Raw genomic sequence first — 23454 nt, 5'->3', positions numbered from 1 at the left:
TTGTCAAATGCTTTCTCTGCATCTATTGAGAGGATCATATGGTTCTTGTCCTTTCTTTTATTGATGTGATGAATCACGTTAATTGTTTGCAGTGGAATTGTTGCAGTTTTCCTTCCAGTTCTATTTTTTGGAACAGCTTCAAGAGAATAGGTGTTAACTCTTCCTTAAACGTTTGGTAGAATTCCCCTGGAAAGTCATCTGGCCCTGGACTCTTGCTTTTTGGCAGATTTTGGTTACTAATTTGATTTCCTTACTGGTTATGGGTCTGTTCAAATTTTCTATTTCTTCCTATTTCAGTTTTGGTAGTGTATCTGTTTCTAGGAATTTGTCCATTTCTTCCAGATTGTCCATTGTATTGACATATAATTGCTCATAATATTCTCTTATTATTGTTTATATTTCTGCTGTGTTGGTTGTGATCTCTCCTCTTTCATTCTTGATTTTATTTATCTGGGTCCTTTCCTTTTTCTTTTTGATCAAACTGGCTAGTGGTTTATCAATTTTGTTAATTCTTTCAAAGAACCAGCTTCTGGTTTCATTGATCGGTTCTGCTATTTTTTTGGTTTTGATAGCATTAATTTCTGCTGTAATCTTTATTATTTCATGTGTTCTGCTGGTTTTGGGTTTTATTTGTTGTTCTTTTTCCAGCTCCTTAAGGCGTAAGGTTAGGTTGTGTATCTGACATCTTTCTTCCTTTTTTAGGAAGGCCTGGATTGCTATATGCTTTCCTCTTATGACTGCCTTTGCTGTGTCCCAGAGGTTTGGGGTTGTGGTGCTATAATTTTCATTGACTTCCATATACTTTTTAATTTCCTCTTTAACTTCTTTTTGGTCCATTCATTCTTTAGAAGGATGTTCTTTAGTCTCCAAGTATTTGTTACCTTTCCAAATTTTCTTGTTGTTGATTTCGAATTTCATAGCATTGTGGTCTGAAAATATGCACGGTATGATCTCGATCTTTTTTTACTTGCTGAGGGCTGATTTGTGTCCCAGTATATGGTCTATTCTGGAGAATAGACTATTCTGGTCTATGTGCACTGGAGAATGTATATTATGCTGCTTTAGGATGAAATGTTCTGAATATATCTGTTAAGTCCATCTGGTCCAGTATGTCATTCAAAGTCATTGTGTCCTTGTCGATTTTTTGATTAGACAATCTGTCCATCGTGTGAGTGGGGTGTTGAAGTCTCCTACTATTATGGTATTACTACTGATGAGTTTCTTTATGTTTGTGATTAATTGATTTATATATTTGGGTGCTTCCACATTTGGCACATAAATGTTTACAATTGTTAGGTCTTCTTGGTCTATAGAGCCCTTGATTATGATATAATGCCCTTCTGCATCTCTTGGTACAGTCTTTATTTTAAAGTCTAGATTGATATAAGTATGGATACTCCAGCTTTCTTTTGTTGACCGTTAGCATGATAGATGGTTCTCCATCCCCTTATTTTCAATGTGAAGGTGTCTTTAGGTCTAAAGTGGGTCTCTTGTAAACAGAATATAGATGGGTCTTGTTTTCTTATCCATTCTGTTACCCTATGTCTTCTGATTGGAGCATTGAGTCCACTGACATTTAGAGTAAGTACTGAAAGATATGAATTTACTGCCATTATGATACTTGTAGAGTTGGAGTTTCTGGTGGTGTTCTCTGGTCCTTTCTAATCTTTGTTGCTTTTGGAATTTATTTATTTATTTATTTATTTATTTATTTATTTATTTACATTTTCATCTTTTCTCCCTTCAGAGAGCTCCCTTAAAATTTCTTACAGGGCTGGTTTAGTGGTCACAAACGCCTTTAATTTTTGTTTGTCTGGGAAACTATTTATCTCTCCTTCAATTTGAATGACATCCTTGCTGGATAAAGAATTCTTGGCTGCATATCATTCTGATTCAGTACATTGAATATATCCTGCCACTTCTTTCTGGCCTGCCAAGTGTCTGTGGATAGGTCTGCTGCAAACCTGATCTGTCTTCCCTTATAGGTTAGGGACTCTTTTTCCCTTGCTTCTTTCATGATTCTCTCCTTGCTTGAGTATTTTGTGAATTTGACTATGATGTGCCTTGTTGATGGTCAGTTTTTGTTGAATCTAATGGGGGTCCTCTGTGCTTCCTGGATTTTGATGTCTGTGTCTTTCCCCAGGTTAGGAAAGTTTTCCACTATGATTTGCTCACATAACCCTTCTAACCCTATTTCTCTCTCTTCCTCTTCTGGGACCCCTATGATTCTGATGTTGCTCCTTTTTAATGAGTCACTGATTTCTCTAATTCTTAAATCGTGCTCTTTTGCCTTAATCTCCCTCTTTTTTTCTGCTTCATTATTCTCCATAAGTTTGTCCTCTATGTCGCTAATTCTCTGTTCTGCCTCATCCATCCTTGGCACCACTGCACCAATCCGTGATTGCAGCTCAGTTATAGCATTTTTAATTTCATCCTGAGTAGCTTTTACTTCTTTTATCTCTGCAGAAAGGGATTCTAATCCATTTTCGACTCCAGCTAGTATTCTTATTATCATGTTTCTAAATTCTGGTTCAGACATCTTGCTTGTATCGGTATTGGTGAAGTGACTGGCTGTCGTTTCTTCATGCTCTTTCTTTTGGGGTGAATTCCTTCGTTTTGTCATTTTGAAGGGAGAAAAGGAATTAGTGAGGTAGAAAAAATTAAAATTAAAAAAATATTAATTCAAAAATTCGAAACACACACACACACAAAATTGAATAGCTGATGCTAGATCCTAGGTGTGTTTTGCTCTGTGTGTGGAAAGTGGCTTGATAGATTAGAGAAAAAAAGAGGAAAAGAATTGTTTGAAAATTTGAAAAAATGAATACACTGAAGTAGACTAAGATGAGATGATGGAAGTAAAACAGAATTTGAATAAATTTTCACAAAAGTAAAAAATATAGTAGAAACAAATTTTTAAAAATATTTTTAATAAAAATTGATAATAAAAATGAATTTTTTCTTTTTCTGTATTCAAGAAAAAGAAAAATGAAAAAGAAAAAAAAAGAAAGAAAGAAAATTGAATAGATGGACCAGCTAACAGACTCAAACATGACTGAAATTCCTTCGTTTTCCCCTAGAAGTCCAACTATGAGGCGCTTTATAGTTCATAAACTAAGTAGGCATGAGACTTGTGTTCCTGAAGAGCGAGGTTGGCCCAGTTGGGCAGGGCTTAGTGTAACGGCTCTGTTATCCACTAGATGGCGCTGCTAGCCTACTGGGGTGAATTGTTGTGGCGCTTGGAGGTGCGTATGTGCATGCGCAGGAGTGGTGAAAATGGCATCACCCACCTACTCAGTCTCTAGTATTGGAACTCTATTCTCCCTGGTCAGCAATCAAGCACCAGTCCGTCTTGGGTTCAGTCCACCCCTCTTTTCCACACTGTCCATGACCAAGCTCCAGGAAGCACATCCCCCCTGAGTTTTGTCTCAGATGCAGCTGCCTTCTCCAGCCCCCGACTTTGAGGAACTGCAGCTTTGACCCACTCTCCCCCTCTGTGGAGGGTCTCACCGAGCAATGGCCGGGTGCCGGCCGCACCCAGGAATGCTTGTGGGACTGTGCTGCTGCCGATGCCCATAGACTGTGGCCAGGTGCCAGCCCACCCCAGAAAAAGTTTGCAAGACAGTGTAGCAGCAGTGCCTCAGGGATTATGGAAAATCACAACACACATCTGGCACCAGGCTTCACCCACAATGAACTTGTTCCAGTAGCAGCAAATGTGGCCATTCTCTGGGGTCTTTTGGGCCCAGGTGGTCTCACAGCCTCTACCAAATGTCCTTCCAGCAGTGGAACCACTTCTCCCCATGTGGCCCAAGAACCTCCTAGACCCCACTCTGCTCTTGGGTATTCGCCCTTCCCACCAGAGCACCGCCAGGTATTGAGCTGCGGAGTTTCAGACTCTGCGCTCCCCCCTGTTTACAGTCTTAATGGAATTTAAACCTCTCCTTTCTCCTTTATCCTTTCTCCTTTCTCCCTTTTTAGTTTAGTCCCTGCGGCTGTTTCCAATTTTCCACTTTCTCTCCAAGCTGCTTTTGGGGAGGGGTGCTTTTCCCGTAATCTCCCCACCATCTCCATCCTCTCTCTGCACGCAAGAGCACCTCCCTGGCCGCCGTGGCTTCTCTCTCCCCAAGTTCACCTCTCCATGCTTCGTACCTGCTGAATTCTGTGGTTCAGGTTGTGCAGACTGTTGTGTTAATCCTCCAGTCAGTTTTCTAGGTGTGCAGGATGGTTTAGTGTTGGTCTGGCTGTATTTCATGGACGCAAGACATACAAAAAACTTCCATGCTCTTCTGCCATCTTGGCTCCTCCTCCTGAAAAGATCAGTTTTGACAAAGTCATTACCTAATCTGCAGAAGTTAACTTCATTAAGAAAACCAATAGGTTGGAATTCAGTTTCAGTATTGCACAGTGGGGCTTCCTTATACCTCATGCTAATGTATACGTATGTGTAAGGTTTCTCTCCTCTGATGCCTCCCCCGCTCTCCTATTTTTTTTAAAAAAGATATTAATGTATTAAAGAACACTAATGCCTTACTTTTTTTCTTTTTTGTACTTTACTATTATATGTTCCAAGTTTAATAAATATTCATTGTTTCCTTTCTGGATATTATTATAATTAGTTTCATCAGTGATTATTGCTGAAAATAATTTTGTTGTATAGAAGAATGCTATAAAAATATCCCCGTATATCAAAAGTGCAAAGTATGCCTCATTTCTGTCCAACTGTTTAAACATGTCTCTTGTCAGGCAGAAGAACTGCTCTTAACTTGGTTTCTTTCTTCTCTTTGTGGTTCACTTTTTAAGTTGTGTTCGAAAGGCTCGATTACCAATATTTAAAGGCAAGCTTTGGAGATCTTTTTGCTATTTCAAATGTTTTCTTATGCATGGACTTAAAAATTGTTGCATACAATATTTGGTTCTTTATGCCATCTGCAATTTATTTTTCTATGAGATGTGTGGAAAAAAAATCAACAAAAAGATTATATAAGTTTCTGTTTTGATATTCTCAATATCCCAGGTATTAGAGTTGGAAATATCTGACTGACTTGACAAGGTAAGACCATAATATGGGCGATCATATTGCAGGAGGAGGGAAATCTAACATAATCCAGAGGGTTGGGCCAAATCTTGCTGGGCCTCACCTAGCATTCCTACCCTCCTTTTATTTTGTGTTTTACCATCCATTTATAAAGCATTGTTCGATAGATTGAGAAGAGTAATTGAAACATATCCAAGGCTTTGTGTGGAAATTATCTTTAGTCTTTTTAACCAAAGATCTTTTTTACTGGTTGCCCAGATTTAGGTAGGAATCCAGTAAGAACCATTCAGATTCCTGTAACAAAGGATATTTACAGGAAGGAATATTTTGTACTTCATGAGGGTTGTGAACTGTAAACACAAAGGACTTGCCTAAACACTGTGCTTAAGGGACTTGTCCAAATTTTAACTTCTCTTCCATCTGTATGTAGGTCATGGTTTGTGTCCTTCAAACTGGCTCCAGCTTCCTTATTTAAATCTTTGCTCTGGGGCGCCTGGATGGCTCAGTCGGTTAAGCGTCCAACTTCGGCTCAGGTCATGATCTCACGGCTTGTGAGTTTGAGCCCCACATCGGGCTCTGTGCTGACAGCTCAGAGCCTGGAGCCTTTCAGATTCTGTGTCTTTCTCTCTCTCTCTCTGTCCCTCCCCCACTCACACTCTGTCTCTCTCTCTCTCAAAAATAAATAAACATTAAAAAAAAGTCTTTGCTCAAGAAATTATGATCCTACCAAACAACAAAACATACATTGTCAAACCCAACTTGCCAAGCCATTTTCAGTAATTTTCTACTTACTCCTTTCTGTAATCTTCCATTTCCATGTAGTCACCTCGTCTCTTTTTTGTTTCCCTTTTTACTTTTCCATAGTTCCTTTTTGTTCCCTGTCTGCTCTCCCTTTAAAAACATCAGTCACCTTTATCTTAGTTGGAGTTGAACTCATTTCATACTGGAATCTCTCTCCCCTTCTATAAATGGATGAATAAAATCTATCTTGCCACCTTTAACAACTGTTCAGTTGTGTTTTTCTTTGTCAGGGACACATATGTTCTATTTGATTGATTTTATTTATACAGTAGATGTTTCTGAAAATGCTTGGTAAAAACAATCAGGCTTCTCACTCTTAAATCACAGAATAAGGCTCTAGTGAAATCCCTGTTTTTTTTCAGTTAGGAAATTATATATGTCAGTATTAAAGTAGAATTATTTGAGGATTTATACAATTAGAATTATAAATTGAGCATAATCCATCTATAGGTACCACATCTTCTTTGATTTGATGAACAGAATTGAAGAATCTCAAGATAAATATTGAAGAAGTGTTTGTCAAAAAATACATAGAGTTATTTCTCCCTTAGGGTGGAATGGGTTAACTAACACAATATGTTTAGCCAAGAGGAAAATATTTGGATATGGCACACATCTTACAACATGTGGAGGAGAATCTGTCACAACTTGATCCACAGTGGTTGAATTAAATAGAATGACTTTGCTTGTGCTTACTAGCTATTTCAAATGTTTACTACGCCTACTGTGTCTCAAAAGCCTACTCCCTGTTTTTTTCTTATTTTCTTTTTTAAACTTTTGACAACAAAACAAGCAACATTTTATGACACAGAAAGTAGCAATTACCACACAAGCCAGTAGGAATCCGATCACATCCAAAGAGTGGTCCTGGAAACAGGTGAGGTTGTAAGAAGCTGGCCGTAGGTGCTTGGCAACTTTGTGCCGTGTGACAAACACAGTCCAGAAGACTGCTCCATCCAAAGGCTTTAGAAGCTGATCATGATGAATGGTTGATAACCACATAGCATTCTCTTTGTAGCTGGAGGAAAATCAAATAATTTATAGAACAAACTGGAGAAGTATGTTGATTTTCACGTGGAGGCTAAAAATGAGTGCCACATAACCCTGGAAGAAAAATCTATCATTTTTCTTAGAGATGATTATAGAGATCTTAATGGGCTAGAATTTGCTAATGTCTAGGATTTCAAGCTGTGAAGAAAAAGAGAAGTTGGGCAAGGACAAGTATTTCTAGTTTAGAAAGGCAAGAAAAAAAAATGAAATACATGATTTCTGTGTGCAAATTTTGAATTATCCAGTAAGGAATTGTTAATAGATCTGTTGAGAAAGTTTCAAAATATTATTATAATCCAGAGATAGGATATAAGTCCATGATGAGGTTAATGGACATGTCCGGGCAGAGCTGATCAGGAGCTGGTATTGACATGATAGCAGTGAAATTAGTGATTAGAAGTGTGGAAGTGGATTGTATTGGCTTGAATCCTGACTCTGACACTTGTGTGCTTTTTTTAGTGTTTCTGTTCCTCGGGTTTTCATTTTTGAATGGATAGGAATAGTACTTTTCTTATCTGATTATTTTGAGGAATGATGTATTGATTCTTGGATTTGACCCTATCATTTGGTGACCCAGTTTGTGTTTGCTGTTGTGGTTTTTCTTGTTGGTATTGTCATTTTAGAATCTGGAGAGTGCTCAGCATTCCACTTTCAGGCATTGCCAGTTTCATTGGTTTCTACTGTTGAAATGATTATGAACTAACAGACAAGGAAGAAGGCTAAATAAAGAGGGCTTACAAACTTTAAATCACAAAGTGCTATAACATGGGACTGTAGCAGTACAGTGGAGGTAATATCTGTCTCTGTCCTGTAAAAACCAGTGAGAATGCTGGGTTTTTGAGAGGAGAGAAGTAATCCTGAAACACATTTGTAATACAATAGGCAAAGACTATAGTGAAGAAGTTACTTACTCCCTACAAAGAATTTACTAGTACAATGTGTACCATATCACAAACATTCAGTATACATCAGCTAGTTTTCTTTTTTGGGCACAGCTTTACCTTATTAAAAATTTTAAAATGTAGAAAGACATCTATATTAGAAAGATGTGATTTGACATAAAACCACCAAATGGAAGATACAATCCTTAAAAAAAATGTGCTTCTCGTGGTGCTTATTTAAGATGAATAATAGTTGGACTAAATTAAAACTAGACAACATTGTTTTTAAAATGCAAATGTCCATTTAAAATGCAAATGATACTATAACCAATATATATTCAAGCAAAATTTTATTTCTAAAGTCATTATGAAACCAAAAAGAGAAAATGTATACATAATTATGATATTAATAATAATAGGAATAGTAACATCCTGAACTAATTTGGAAACCAAATATTTCTGATACAGAAAATTTGACTTTTAAAAGGAATATTCCAATATATCTCTTCTAAGTCAATTGCTTTTTGATTTTATGGTTCTTCTACCAAATAAGACAAAAACAAGTATAAACAAAATTAATAGAATTTAACTAAATTTATAAGTAGTGTTCACATAATTTTTAATCGAGTAAATTTGAAAGCCCTAGTTATTTATCATTTATCTGTGGTGGGAGCAAAATATTACCATAGAAAATTTTGGAAGTATTTAATGGGAATTTGCGACTGATCAGGTCATACTGGTTTACAGAAAGTAAACTATTTTAGACGAGTTTTAAAACAATTTAGTTCTCATGCTGAAAGAAAATCATAATTGTGCAGATTAGTACTATAACAGTACTAATCTTTTTTTTTTCTGTTTACTTTTTTTGATTTTTTTTTGCATTTCCCATCTAGCTTGGGTAATGAAACTAGACTGGTCAGTTTTATTCCAGTTTCTGTAAAACTCAGTTTTCCTTCCTGGTTTTCTGAGACTTGTGTGTTGGTTCAGAGCCCTGTGGGGAGTGTTGGAAAGCAGGCGTACTCTGTACCTCCTGTTTTTCTGAACCTCGCAGATGATGCCAGTTTTGATATTTTCCTCCTTTTCCTTCTCCAGACGTCCAAACGGATTCTTTGGACAGAGGTGTTTGGAGAAACTGCTTTTGCGATTATACATGTCAGAGCCTAGACAAAGTATGTTTGAAGATACAGACACTAGTCTCTGCTCCTTAGAAAGCTTCTGGGTATAGTCTCCCCAGTGTAGGGCATAGGGCCAGGTGTGTTGGTTGTTTTGATATTTGGCTGTTTTATTTCTCCTTGTTTTTTTGTATTATGGTTTGTTCTCTTGTTTTGCTTTGTTTTTCTTTTTTTTTTTAATATTTTATTTGTTTTTGACAGAGAGAGAGAGAGAGACAGAGACAGAGCATGAGTGGGGGAGGGGCAGAGAGAGAGGGACACAGAATCTGAAACAGGCTCCGGGCTCTGAGCTGTCAGCACAGAGCCCAACACGGTACTCGAACTCATGGACTGCGAGATCATGACCTGAACTGAAGTAGGACGCCCAACCAACAGCCACCCAGGCACCCTGCTTTGTTTTTTATTTTTGCCCTAATCCTTGGGTTTAAAGTTCAGGGCTGCAGGTAAGGGGCAGAGTGGCAAGGCCAGTACAAGTGGTACCCGTGCGAAGGAACCCAGCTGGCATCACTATAACAACATTCATGGTTCCCGACTTCAACTTTGTTCTCAGTGCTTCCTCTTAATCTTTCTGTTAACCATTTCAGTGATTCTTTTTATTGATATTTCAAAATTTATCCACTATTCTTTGTTTTAAAATTTTTAAACATTTATTTTTGAGAGAGAGAGACAGAGTGTGAGTGGGGTGGGGGGTGCAGAGAGAGAGGGAGACACAGAAACCAGAGCAGGATCCAGGCTCTGAGCTGTCAGTACAGAGCCTGACTCAGGGCTCAAACCCACGAACCATGAGATCATGGCCTGAGCTGAAGTCAAATGCTTAACTGACTGAGCCACCCAGGCACCCTAAAATTTCTCCACTGTTTTTAAAACTGTTACAAACTTTTCCCCTAAAACCATTGAAGAAAATTTACTGTGCCACTCAAAATGGGTTATTCATGGCTATCTTCAAAACATTGAGCAGATCTTACTCATAATTGTGTTCATGTCAGGACTCATTTTTGCTCACCTGACCTTCATATTAGCATCTCTCTAGAAATAGTATCTAGTAAAAAAAAAATTGTACTCGTGAAGAATCATTAATGACTCACTTCAATGCATTGAGCAAATCTGTACTTGACATTGTGTTCAAGTTCAGTCTAACAGCTGCTTTTCTGGCCTTTATGTGAGTGATGTTACCGGGTTGATCCACAAGCAAAGGAATGCCCACCATTGGATCCCCGTGATAGATCATCAGTTCCACCATGAGTTATACAAGCTTCAGTTTTTGGATGACCTAGAATTGAGTGAATTTTACTAAAATTATTTTATAAGTCTTTAAAATGAGAAATGAGCATTATAATGCACTGAATCTAGAGGCAGTATTTTTTAGATAACAGAATATTATATATGTGAAATTGCATTTAAATTGCTTTCAGAGCTCAGAGCAAGAAGCATGTAAGTCTGCTGGAGAGGTAAATGAAGACTACATGAAAGAAGTGGTGTGTCATTTGAACTTCAAAAATGAACACAAGATTGGCAGGTGAACAAATTGGAAGAACATTTTGGATAAAAAGAAACATGTGCAAAAAAGCAGGGGGCATGTTGGAAACATTCTCTTAAAGTAGTGAAGTCATTGAGTCTGATATAAAGGACTTCAGGGCAGCAGAAAGGGTGATGGTGGTGGCACTGGAAACAGAATTAGGAAAATCCACATTTATTCATGAAACGTATTATTAATTAATGAAAAACATTGTATACTTTTTCCTATAGAAAATGGAGTACAATAAAAGCGCTGTTATTTTTCAATAGCATTTGAAATACCCCTGCAACTAGGAGAAAGATAGATAGGTGTATGGAGAGAATTAAAAGACAGCAACAATTTTGGAAGTTATTGAAAAATTCACCTGTGAAAAGTAATTACACCTGAAATAAAGGTATTTTGATTTGGGCCATAAGGAATGTAATGAAATGCCAACTCTTACATTTTTTCCTTAATTTTCCTAGGACTGGAAATAATAAAAATAACTTGTTTTATTTTTTAATATTTCAATAATAAATGCTCACTAAATTTGTTTTTTGTTGAGCTATTATCGCATTGCTCAGCTGTTATGTTTTCAGTTTTTGTTCTCCTGAGTCATACCAAGAAGGTCATTCTGGGGGATCCACATATACAGCCGAGAATTGATTGGGTCCTAAGGTTTCTGGCTTCTTGCCATCAAATCACCATAAAACCTGTTAAGATAAAGAAAATACTTTTTGTAGTTGAACTTCAAAGTTACAGCGTATTAGGATTCCAGGGTGATTCAAAGACATCCAGTTAAATCCCTTCCATATGATGGATGAAGAAATGAGGACAGGAGGTGTTAGGTAACGAGAACCAGTAAGACACTGTTATAATAGAAATGCTCATATAACATGTACATATTTTTTATGTTAAGTCAACTATGGAGTAAAGTCACATATTATGGTGTAGGCAAATCATAGTGGCATAATCAATGACAAATTCAGATATTTAAGAAATTGTAAGACTGTCATGATTCTAGAGCAGAAAACAGTGGCAAATTAATCTACACATTTATGTTACTATATATACTAGCTCTCATTTTCTAAACTTAATATTAGCCTGTATTTGTTTTTGGCTCTTGTAGAAGGGAATTTACTTATATCCACTTGTTTCTCAAGTTATTACATGGAGTTTTGTATCTTTTGATATACAAAAAGGCTAATATATGCAATCAACTACTTATGAGAAGTATTTGTATTTCCTTATAATTCATAATTAATTCGGCTTAGGAAATAAATATAACTTCTTTTAGATTATAGATTGTTAAAACACTACCCCCAAGAAAAATGTCAATTGATAAGTTTTGACATGAATCCAGAGTATTAACACTACTGCTGGTTTGGAAATTCTTTCGATGTTGATAATGTATAAATAGCAGTGTGGCTGTTGAAAAAGTTCCAAAATTGTAATGCTAAAATTTATTCAGCTGACTTCCAGTACTTAAAAAATGAAGCACAAAGCATTGACGGCATTGTTTAACATGGTTTATGTATATACCAGTACCAAAATACGGTGCCAGTTTTGGAATTTCCAAGCAATCCCCATGACTTGGATTATAATTTACTAGGGTTTAACTTCTGTTTGTTAAGCAGAATGTAAAGTAACTTTAGATTTTCAGCAAAAAATGAGCATAGGTGATTAAGTGAAGATTCTATCAGATGGGAAACTAAAAAGTAGTTCACAAATACCCAAAGACCCCAGGTATTTTTTCATATGTTAGTAGAAACTATTATATCTTAAGGTGAAGGATGCATCTGAGCCCTTTACATGCAGTCTTCCCTCTGCTTGACTCCTTTTATTCCTTCTTTCTCCATCAGGAGCAGTAGTTAGAAGCAGAGTCCATTTGAGGCCAGATTTTATAATGCACAGGGTTCACTTAAGGACAGGACCCATCTCAACTATCTTTTATTTTCTTGTTTCAGATTTTAGTAGGGCCCAGTCAACCAGGGAAGACTGATTTTTCTTTCTCTAAATCATCGTGGCTGGCTTAGATACCTGGACACGGCTTGGTGAGCTCTGGCCATCCTGAAAAGCACACTGAATAGGCCTATTCAAAATTTAGAGGAAAGAAAAGAAGGATTATATGGCATGTGTAAAAACTGCATGATGCATTCAGATTTTTATCAATATTGCTTAACATTATTGTGCTAGTACAGCTACTGTGAAAGTTTAACTTTTTTTCTGATAACATCTACAGCGTGCACAGTGTCCTCAGGAATCCTTCAGTGAAAAGGAGCAAATGATAAGGTCGAATTTAGTGATTTTGTACCTGCCCACAATACCATTATAATACCAAAATTTAATCGTGTACCTCATATATAAATACACACACACACACACACACACACACATAAACACACACATATATATAATTTATATATGGTATATAGATATATATTACAGTGTCAATGTCAAAGTTACTGTCAGACACCCTCGGTACTACTTTAGCCCCTGCTGTGTTTTATTTTGGTTTTTAAATGGATATCTGAGGTAAATTTGTAGGCATAATAGTTACCTGTCTTGCAGGAAATGTTTATAATCAAAACTTTTACAGAGCTTGACTTATTAAGTAGCTGTTTGTTATAAGATACTTTACCTTCTGTGGAATCTGGCAAGGGCTGATGCAATCACGTCGGCTCTTTTTTCTGTCATGTTACTGACCATTGACCCCAGAGTAAAAACCACAATACCATTTTTTTCCAGAGCTCTGGGAAAACTTTCCCATTTCCTGTGAAAAAAGAATTTGCTCCATCACAAAAAAAGGAACAGCAAAACCAACACTATTTAAAGGATACCTGTAGAAACAAACACGTAAAATATAATCAGGAATTAAGGGAGCAGCTGTTTTTTTTAAATTGTAAAATGCATATAAATTTTACCATCTTAATTATACCTAAGTGTACAGTTCAGTAGTGTATTCGTTGTGCAACCAATCTTCAGAACTTTTTTGTCTTGTAAAGCTGGAAGTCTATACCTATTAAAACTCTCTATCTCCCTCTTCCCTAGCCCTTGGCAATCATCATTCTACTTTCTGTTTCTATGAATTTGACAAGTCTAGATACTTCATGTAAGTTGAATTGCACAGTATTTGTCTTTTTGTGACTGGCTCCTTTCGCTTACTGTCAACTTAGTCCGTGTTGTGACATGTGTCAGAATTTCCTTCCTTTTAAAGGCCAAGTAATATTCCATTTTTTGTTTATACCATGTTTAGTTTATTACTTTATCTCTTGATGCCACTTGGGTTGCTTTTGCTTCTTGGCACTTGTTAATAGTGTTGCTGTGAACATGGCTGTACAAATCTGTCATCTGGATCCCGATTTCAGTTCTTTTGGATATATACCCAGAAATGAAATGGCTGGACCATTTGATAATTCTATTTTAATCTTTTGAGGAAACTCCTTGTTGTTTTCAGTAATAGCTGTTTTTTAACAGATCTAATCCCTCATATCCTGGGAAAGAGATGTGTCCATGAGGTCAATTTCCTCTATTATATATATTTGTGCAAATGAGTGTATGTGTGTGTAAGCAAGAAATTAAATAGAGCCAGTACACAATAGTGTGGAGGAGATACTCTTAGAGAGTATTATATTCAGACTCTTTATAAATAATGCTATCAGTTACTACTGTGGGGGCCCCTGAGTGACTCAGTCAGTTAAGCGTCCGACTTTGACTCAGATCATGATCTCATAGTTCGTGAGTTCAAGCCGCGTGTAGGGCTCTGTGCTGACAGCTCAGAGCCTGGAGCCTGCCTCATATTCTGTGTCTCCTTCTTTCTATTCCTCTCCCGCATTTATGCTCTCTCTCTCTCTCTCTCAAAAATAAATAAATATTTTTTTAAAAAACCTTTTTTTTTTTTTTAAATTTCTACTGTGGATTTTTGGAAGAGAGCCACACAGCATTTTTTTTTCTTTCTTTCTTTTTTTTTTTTTTTTAATATATGAAGTTTATTGTCAAATTGGTTTCCATACAACACCCAGTGCTCATCCCAAAAGGTGCCCTCCTCAATACCCATCACCCACCCTCCCCTCCCTCCCACCCCCCATCAACCCTCAGTTTGTTCTCAGTTTTTAAGAGTCTCTTATGCTTTGGCTCTCTCCCACTCTAACCTCTTTTTTTTTTTTTCCTTCCCCTCCCCCAAGGGTTTCTGTTAAGTTTCTCAGGATCCACATAAGAGTGAAACCATATGGTATCTGTCTTTCTCAGAGAGCCACACAGCATTTATCGTTTATTGTTATACTTCTACTAAATCATTTGTGTTTATTCCAGGCAGGTTTTCTGGAGAATTATTTTACTCATTAGAATTTCATTTACCTGACTATGAGCACTAGGAAAATGTTACTTACGATTAAGATGAGTTTATATCTAACATTATCTCAGCCTTATAATTCTTTATACCTTACCTTCAAATTTTTTGAAATTTCCCAAACTCTCTCCTTAAATTACTGATTGCTGACATTGAGGAGTATGGTATTATAGTTTGAACTTTTGTGAAAGCATCCTACGAATCCTCTTTATAACCCGGAAATATACTTCTGTAGTTACATATTTGAGTAACAATATTGCTGGGTTTGTCTACATATGATACCATATGCCCTGAAATTATATTGTAAAATTGATGTCTCATCAGAATGTGCTCTGTGTAGCTGGAAGTGAATGGAGGGGTCCTGGTCATCACCACAGTGAGTGTCTCAGAGAGCACTTGCACTACGGTGGGAGAAGTACGCAGGGCTTTGTCCAGCAGACATGTGGTCATCCTCCTTAGTAGTTCAGTTCAAACTATATAAGGCTCCTGGTGAGGACATATTTGCCTGCAAATGTTTCAGAATCACCATGTCTTGTCCCTGATCCATGGCAATTAAAAACAAATATTACTTTCTACGCTAGACTAACTCCACGTTGCTCAGTGTACCCTCCTACCAAAAAAAGAAAAAAGAAAAAAAAATTGTAGAGGAACAAAAGTTTCCTGGATACCTGGTCGAAACCATATACTCATCTTTGTCTCTTTTTTTTTTTTTTTTTTTTGCTTCTTTTCTTTAAATTGGTTATTAGTTCTTTTCTCTCTGGAACATAATGATCTAACTTTCCAATATAAAAACTCTACTTTCTCACCCTAATCATTGTCAAAAAACTTCTTTTCAAAATTTTTTTACAGAAAAAGGAAACTGTTTTCAAGCTTTGGTGATCCTGCGGACTATTTTTGTAGAGCATTCTTCAAAGTATAATTCCACCCAGATGACATTATTTTTAATATGAGGATCACTGAACTTTCCTGTAATTCACCTAGTGCATCCTTGTAACATGTGTGATTTCAGTGATGTGTACCAACAGTTAAGGTTACCTGTGTTCAGTGTTTTGTTTCATTGGCCTAAAGCTTCTTCATTTGTACTGTGGAAGATGGTTCCTTATGGTATTACAGTAATATATCCTCTGTGGATTAATGACTGATGTGCACTGGTTGTTCTCATTCCCTGACATGCTTATGAAAATAATTTAAGCTTATTGCAAGAAAATTTGCAAAAGTATAAAAAATTACAAAGAAGGAAATAAGAGTTACTCATGCTTTATATCAGGATATGCCTGGCTTAATATTTTGTATGCTTTCTTTTTTTAAATTGAAATATGATATATAACATTGTGTAATTTAAGGTACACAACAGGTTGACTTGATACATTTGTATATTGTGATATGATTGCCATTGTAATTATAGCACCTCTATTGTGTCACATAATGATTTCCTTTCTGTGGTTGGAATAATTAAGATCTAGTCTCTTAGCAAATTTGGGGACTATAATACATTATTTTTGTATTCACTATACTCTGCGTTAGCTTTCTAAGACGTACTTACTGCTAGTTGCAAGTCCGTACCCTTAAACAATATCTCTGCTATTTCTCCACTTTTTTTGGTGGTTAGCCCCTGATAACCACACTAACCGCTCTCTGTTTTTTATGAGTTTGGCTTATTTAGATTCCACATATGAGAGATATTGCATATTTTTTCTTTGTCCTTTTGAAAAGATAAACAAAATTGGCAAAGCTTTAGATAGACTAAGGAAAAAGACTCAAAATTAGAAGACGTTATAGTTGATAATTCAGAAATGCATAGGATCACAAAAAACTACTATGAACAATTATATGCCAACAAATTAGATTACCTAGAAGAAAGGGATAAATTCCTAGAAACACAGAACCTATCAAGACTGAATTATGAAGAAATAGAAATCTGAACAGACCAATAATGCGTAAAGAGATCGAATCAGTAATCAAAAACCTTCCAACACAGAAATTCCCAGGAACAGACAGCTTCACTGGTGAAGTCTAACAAACATGTAAAGAAATATTAATGCCAATCCTTTTCAAATTCTCCCAAAAACTTGAAGAGGAGGAAGCACTTTCAAAATCATTCTCCAAGGCCAGCATTACCCTGATACTAAAGCCAAATAAGGACACCTCAAGAAAGAAAACTACAAATCAATATCCTTGATGAATATAGATGTAAAAATTCTCAACAAAATATTAGCAAACTGAATTCAAGACCATATTAAAAGGATTATACACCATGACCAAGTGGGATTTATTCCTGAGATGCAAGGATAGTTCAATATATGGAAACTAGTAACTCTAATACATCACATTAATAAAATAAAAAATAAAATAATCCAATCCTAATAGATACAAATACAGGTTTGATATAATACAACATCCTTATGGTATCTGTCTTTCTCTGTATGGCTTATTTCACTTAGCATCACACTCTCCATTATGTGGATCCTGAGAAACTTAACAGAAACCCATGGGGAGGGGAAGGAAAAAAAAAAAGAGGTTAGAGTGGGAGAGAGCCAAAGCATAAGAGACTGTTAAAAACTGAGAACAAACTGAAGGTTGATGGGGGGTGGGAGGGAGGGGAGGGTGGGGGATGGGTATTGAGGAGGGCACCTTTTGGGATGAGCACTGGGTGTTGTATGGAAACCAATTTGACAATAAATTTCATATATTAAAAAATAAATAAATAAATTTAATTGTGAACTCCTCAAAAAAAAAATAATAATACAACATCCTTTCATGATAAAAAAAAAAAAAACCCTCAACATATTGGTCATAGAAGGAATACAACTCAACATAATAAAGGTTGTATCTGGCAAATCCATAACTAACACTATACTAAATGGTGAAAAATTGAAAGCTTATCCTGTAAGATCAGGAAGAAGATAAGTATACTACTCTTGCCAGCCCTATTCAATATAGTACTAGAAGTCCTAGATAGAACAACTAGGCAAAATAAGAAGTAAAAGACATCTGATTGGAAAAGAATAAGTAAGTTGTGTTTTTTTGCAGATTATATAATTTTGTATATAGAAAATTCCAAAGACTCACCCAAAGAAACTGTTGTAACTAATCAACCAATTTAGTAAAGTTGCAGAATATAAAATTGACATACAGAAATCAATTGCATTTTTATACACCAGTAGTGAAACATCTAAAAAATAAACAAAACTGTCCTATTAATAAAAGCATCAAAAACAATAAAGTATCTGGGTATAAATTTAACCAAAGAAATGAAAGGTCTATACAACAAAAACTATAAGACATTGTGGAAAAAAAAAAAAAATAGAAGACTCAAATGATAAGACCTCCCATGTTCATGGATGTAAAGAATTAATATTGCTAAAATGTCCATAATACCCAAAAACATCTATAGATCCAATACAATCCCTATCAAAGTGTCAATGACTTTCTTCACAGAAATAGAATAAACAAGCATAAAACTGTTATGGAACCACAAAAGACTACAATTAGGCAAAGCATCCCTCAGGAAGAAGGACAAAGCCGAAGTCATAACACTCCCTGATTACAAACTATGTTGCAAAACTATAGTAATTAAAACACTATGGGACCAGCATAAAAATAGACATATAGGCGTGTAGAACAGAATACCGAGTCCAGAATTAAACCCTATATAAATGGTCAACTAATATTCAAAAAGGGAACCAAGAATAACCAATGGGGAAAGGATAATCTTGTCAATGAATGGTGTTAGGAAAACTGTGTCAGAAAAATGAAATTGGACCTGTATCTTATACCAGTCACGAAGATTGACTTGAATAAATCAGAGACTTAAACATAAGATCTGATACTATAACACTACTAAAAGATAAGATAGTGAAGAAGCTCCTTGACATTGGTCTTGGCCGTGATTTTTTTGGACATGAGACCAAAACCACAAACAACAAAAACAAAACCAACAAGTGGGACTACATCAAACTTAGTAGCTTTCAAACAGCAAAATGAAAAGGCAACCTATAGAATGGGAGAATATTTGCAAGCCATATATTGGATTAGTGGTTATTATCCAAAATATATAAGGAACTCCTACAACTCAATTACAAAAAAACAAACAATATGATTAAAAAATGGGCAGAGGAACTAAATAGACATATTTCCAAAGAAGATATCCAAGTAACCAAGAGGTACACAAAATGATGCTCAGTATCACTTATCATCAAAGAAATGCAAATCAAAACCACAATGAGATATAACCTCATATCTGTTAGAATGGCTATTATCAGGAAGTGATAAGTGTTTGTGAGGATGAGGAGAAAGGGGAACCTTTGTACACTGTACATGGGAATGTAAATTGGTTCAGCCACTATGAAAAACAATATGGAGATTCCTCAAAAACAAAATAGATCTGCCAGGGCTCCTGGATGGCTCAACTTTGGCTCAGGTCATGATACCACAGTTTGTGAGTTTGAGCCCCTGCTGTTAGTGCAGAGCCCATTTTGGATTTTCCGTCCCCTTCTCCCTGCCCCTTCTCCACTCACACTCCCTCTCTCTCAAAAATAAAACACTAAACAAAAAATATATCTACCATATAATCCAACAATTCCATTTCTGGGTGTATACCCAAAAGAAATAACAGGATATTGACAAGATATATGCACTCCCATATGTATAGAAACATTATTCACAACAATCGAGGGACAGCCTAAGTGGCCATCAACAAATGAATGGTAAAGAAGATGTGATATATATATATATATATATATATATATATATATATACACACACACACACACACACACACACACACACACACAATGGAATATTATTTACCTATGAAAACAAAGGAAATCCTGCTATTTGGGACCAAATGGATGGAGCTTGAGGACATTATGCTAAAATTTGTATGTTTTTATTCTAATCTTTATTCATATAATTAAATCTATATTATGACATGTTTTGAAAATTTTAATCCTAATTTATACTTTTTTTCATTCTATAAGGAAATTGTGCTCTTATATTTACCATTTTGTCCCTTTCTTTTCAACTAAACCTCATATTACAACTAATTTAGTGTAATTAAGCATTATTTGATTAAACCGATTATAATGGTGTAATATGCACAAATATAAGTTATTTACTCATTGCTTAATTTTGGATATTTACGATACTTCCATTATTTACAGTGTTTACTCTTATGAATAATTGCCCAAAATAGATTTTGCACCTCTGGATTATTTTTCTTTGTATAGTTTTATGAGTATATTATGAAGCCAAAGGCTATAAACATTTTTAAGACTCTTGATGCATCTTGCCAAATGTCTTAATTCTTAAAAAGTGTACAAAAATTTTCTGAGAAGGTAATAATTAATGGAAAAGTAAGTAGTGTGTAGAAACCATTTCTTTGTGTAACAATGTCTTCACAGTCACTGACATGGATTCAAATCTTGGTTTTGCAACTTAATAACAACAGCTACTATTAGCAATCATTATTATCTGCCACACATCCTTCTTGTCCTTCTCTTCCTCCTTTTTTTTCTCCTTCCTACTGACAATTATTTTCTCAAAACTGAAAGAGGAAATCTTTTAAGAATAAGGTTAGCTAAGGTAGAACTTTCACTAATTTTACCACTGTCATTGAACTTTGTGAAACTTATCAGAGGTAGCATAAATAATTTGCAATCAAAAGATACATTGTGTTTTACTCTCAAATAAGATACCAGTTTTATGTTGCTACCAGTAAAGAGGTAGACAAAAGGATCTCTTAAGAATTGTAAAGTAGTCCACTAAAGATCATTTGCTTCCTATTTATGTTTTAAAGATTTATCAATTTAAAATGTATTAGATTATTGTTTTCCTTCATAAGGAATATCATCCTATAAACTGAATAGAATTGTTTGTAATTTTAAACTGTGGGTAGTTTTAAGATTCAAGTGGTAGAGATTATTTGATCTTTATTATATGGCAGAATTTATGGTTCTTATTATATATGAAGTCTACATTTTCTCTGTGCTCATTCTGTCAGGCAGCTATGATGTTGAGACCTATATTCCCTAGGGGAGCTTTACTGAGGTTTTCTGTAAATTTGGTGTAGGAAGAAAACATCTGTTCTAACAGACTAAGTCACTCTTTTAAAATGCTCTAAGATGGGGGGTGCCTGGGTGGCTCAGTCGGTTAAGTGTCCAACTTCAGCTCAGGTCATGATCTCACACTTTGTGAGTTCGAGCCCCGCGTCGGGCTCTGTGCTGACAGCTCAGAGCCTGAAGCCTGCCTCAGATTCTGTGTCTCCTTCTCTCTCTTTGCCCCTCCACTGCTCATGCTCTGTCTCTCTCTATCTCAAAAAGTAAATAACAACATAAAAAAAAAAACTTTTTTAAATGCTCTAAGATGTAAAATCATGGGATTTCATATGAGGAATGTTTTTTATTATTAATAATTTATTTATTTTTCAATTTACATCCAAGTTAGCATATGGTGCAACAGTGATTTCAGGAGTAGATTCCTTAATGCCCCTTTACCAATTTAGCCCAACCCCCCCTCCCACAAACCCTCCAGCAACCCTCTGTTTATTCTCTATATTTAAGACTCTCTTATGTTTTGTCCCCTTCCCTGTTTTTATATTATTTTCACTTCCCTTATGTTCATCTGTTTTTTGTCTTAAAGTCCTCATATGAGTGAAATCATATGATATTTGTCCTTCTCCGACTAATTTCGTTTAGCATAATACCCTCTAGTTCCACTCACGTAGTTGAGGAGTGATTTAAATACTGGAGCAGATGCAAATAAATGTTGGATTTAGCTCCAACACTGTTAGGGAACACATTTATATCATCGAGGAATGGTTTTCCTTTTAGTTAGAGAACTGGCAAAAAGCCTTAACCCTTACCAAAAAAGGTGAGCATTTTAACATGCTTGTCTCATTGCCAATCCTTACACATATACTTTTAAACAACTCCATAGGATACCTGCTCTCTAGGACTTTTCTAGAGAGTATAATCTTGATGTGTTAGAAAACCAGTTCCTATTAAATGAGGAATTAGATCTGGGTGGTTGGCACCATTGGGTTGATTATTAATAGTATGTGATAGTACCAAAATAACAATAATACCGAGTTAACATTTCTTCTGGATTACTGAGTATGTGCCAAAGATATTTGGGATGTTTTATGTGTACTATTTTTTCCTCCACAGCAGCAATACGAGCAATGATGATTATTACTATCATCTCTCTATGAACAGTGTAGTGTAGTTTTCCATAATTGCTGCCTATATTTTGCAACAGCCTGCTGAGTGGTCCCCCTTTTCACTCTTGCTCTTTTGCAGGCTAACTCAGTGACTACATCCCGAGGGATTTTTTAAAGAAGGAAATGTGATCATATTACTCCCTTTCTTAAACCTTTTCGTTTTCTCCTTAATGCCCTTACTAGATGTTTGAACCTCCTTATGATTGTCTGTCTCCAGCTTCTCCCTCCAGCATCATCTGTCCTTCACTTGGCATCTTCCTGCTAGGCTAAATTTGGAGCTCTTGAGAACTGTCATCCTTCTTTTACATGCTTTGCTTTTGTGTCTTCCTTACTCTCTGCTCCCATCACTTCTACATATCCTTCTGTATATCCTTCTGCATATCCCGTGGATTGCACCTTGATTATCAATGACTGAGATATGCTCTCTGTGATTCCCACTGAATGTTCCTTACCGCTGTGATCCTTCATTATTATAACATGTTTCATTCTGTTTTTATTATGTGCTTGTATTCTGTCTTTCCAGATAGAGTGTCAGGTCGGTGATCATGAAACTACAGTTTCCCTGCATGTTGGCACTTACCTTTAGAATATGCTAACTACTTTGGAAGTATTCTTTTAGTGAATATCTGCTACTTACTTATGTATTGAATAATTTAGGCCTTGATTTAACTGACACTATTCTCAAAGTCTCCCAGGAATTCCACTTTATTTTGTAATGTTAACGAAATTCAGGTACTTGTGTTGTATAGAAATACGTGAGTTTCTAATTGGCAGGTCACTTTAGCTTCCCATATCTCTCTCACTATAAATAAACTAAGTAAAGAATAGAATCATTCATATTGAAAATGCAAAGTGACCAAAGCAAAATAAAGAAATATATTACCTTAGGCAGGGGTTCAGCAGGTTTGCAGGTGAGTCCCCCAACAAAATGAAAATGTGGTAAGAGTAGACGAGAAAATTCAAAATCCCAGTAGGTTCAAATGAGCCATATTTGAGCCTTCGCCATTAACTCAGATAATATATTGGTTCTTTGTGGGTGGAAAAACACATACAAAAACATAAAACAACTGTTAGACGAAATGAGAATTTTGTCATGTGACTGTAGTAATTTTCTGAAAGCAATTTGGAATGATGAGCCAAAGATGTTTGACAGTGTTCTTTGATAAAGCAATTGTGTGTGGGTGTTGTGTATATCTATATAGATCTACATATATATTTATATATATATATATATATATATATATATATATATATATATATATGAAAGGTGATGTGAGAGAAATGTGAGAGGAACATTTTATCTCTAATGTCATTCACATCAGTATATTCACCAACAAAATACTAACAACCAAATTCAAAGGCACATTAAGATCTTTCACCATGCCAAGTGGAAATCATCTCTGGTATGCAGGGATGATTCAACAAATTAACATGATACATCACACTAACA

General features: G+C 35.8%; 1 pseudogene; it reads right to left on the bottom strand.

Moving 5' to 3' along the window:
• Positions 1 to 6538: 6538 nt before the first annotated feature.
• Positions 6539 to 23454, bottom strand: part of LOC132693085 (UDP-glucuronosyltransferase 2B31-like) — a 30431-nt pseudogene continuing 13515 nt past the window's right edge.

This window comes from Panthera onca, chromosome B1 (assembly GCF_046562875.1).
Source record: "Panthera onca isolate mPanOnc1 chromosome B1, mPanOnc1 haplotype 2, whole genome shotgun sequence".
Taxonomy (NCBI): Eukaryota; Metazoa; Chordata; class Mammalia; order Carnivora; family Felidae; genus Panthera; species Panthera onca.
Note: the sequence above shows the minus strand (reverse complement) of the source record. Positions and strands in the feature narration are given on the sequence as shown.